Here is a 1,579-nt window from a genome sequence, read left to right on the forward strand (position 1 = left end):
TGTTCTCTGCAACTCATGAAAATTTCTGTTATGGGATGATATACATTAAGTTTCCGCTGGATTGGGATAGACATATACATACATACATATGTAGGCAACAGATGAAATTTACGTGTATGTTTGCACCTGTATAAGTTTCAATGTGCCTATAAATATTTATTCTGTGTCAATTGAAATTATTTTATATGAATTCTTCCTATAAATTTATTCTAAAATGAGTGTTGAGTCATTATTTTTTAATCTTACACTCAGTGTAAACATGCTCAGTGACATAAGACCCTGCTGAGTGCCCCTTTCACCTCTGTGCTCCTCAAGCTGTAGATCATTTGGTATAGCATTGGGGTGATAACCCCATAGAGCATGGCGATGAGTCTGTCCCTGTCTGGGGAGTGGTGACTTGAAGAGGGCCAAATGTAGGTGAAGACGGCTGTGCCATAGAACAAACAGACCACCAGGAGGCGGGAGCACATGTGGAGAAGGCTTTGCACTTCCCTTCCACATACTGGATCTTTAGGATGGTGGATATGATGTCAATGTAAGAGATAAAGGTGGTTAGGAAGGCACCAATTCCAGAGAAACCTCCTACCACTAAAACAAGCATTTCTGCCAGGTAGGTGGATGAGCAGGAGAGGGCCACCACTGGGGGGATGTCACAGTAGTACTGGTTAACCCGATTGGACTTGCAGAAAGACAGGCGGAAGGTGGACACTGTGTGGAGGAGGGAATGGAGAAACCCTGCTGCCCAGGTCCCAGCTGCCAGATGGGCCCAGCGAGCCTTGGTCATGATGAGGGCATAACGGAGGGGGAAGCAGATGGCCACGTACCAGTCATAAGCCATTACAGCAAGAAGGAAGACCTCAGTCCCCACCAGGGCCACCAGGAAATAAAGCTGCAAAGCACAGCCCAGCAAGGAAATGCTGTGATTTCCAGTCAAGAGGTTGTCCAGCATCATGGGGACAGTAGCTGATGGGCAGAATATGTCTAAGAGGGACAGATTGGCCAGAAAGTAATACATGGGTGTGCGCAGCTTTTTCTCCATCCCGATGGTCAAGAGAATGGTGTCATTTTCCACCAAGGTGACCTGGTAGGTGACGGCAAAGACCACAAAGAGAGGACAGCACACGGGGAGGTCAGAGAGCCCCGTGAAGATAAAGTGAGTCACGGTGGTGAGATTTTCGCCGTCCATCTCCTCTCTCCACGGGGGTCTCTCTGGAGGAAAGGAAGGCAAAAACTTTGTTGGAGACAAAAGCCAAGGGGACTATTGGTTAGAAATTTGGTAAATCACTCTTGCATGTCTGATGATGATATGGTAGCCATTTTTAATTAGAGATCCGAACGATTAGAACTACTATTAAAATCACCTACTCATTTCATGTCATTTTTGGAATACTCCTCTTCAGTTCTTTACAATGAGGCAGCCCTCTGAGACCCTAAGGAGATGTTTAAATATTCATCTTCTCTTTAAAAATTCTTGTGGGCCTTTCACCAATATTTGGGATTTCACAATTCAGTGAGAGCTACTTTTGTGTTGGTCATTTACCTTATTTTCCTTTGTAGTATCACAGTGTGTATATGCACT

At 45.0% G+C, this 1,579-nt stretch overlaps 1 pseudogene; it reads right to left on the reverse strand.

Moving 5' to 3' along the window:
- Positions 1-263: 263 nt before the first annotated feature.
- On the reverse strand, positions 264-1,186 carry LOC118935016 (olfactory receptor 5V1-like; annotated as a pseudogene).
- Between the last annotated feature and the right edge of the window lie 393 nt (positions 1,187-1,579).

The sequence above is a fragment of the Manis pentadactyla genome, chromosome 13 (genome assembly GCF_030020395.1).
Source record: "Manis pentadactyla isolate mManPen7 chromosome 13, mManPen7.hap1, whole genome shotgun sequence".
Classification (NCBI taxonomy): Eukaryota; Metazoa; Chordata; class Mammalia; order Pholidota; family Manidae; genus Manis; species Manis pentadactyla.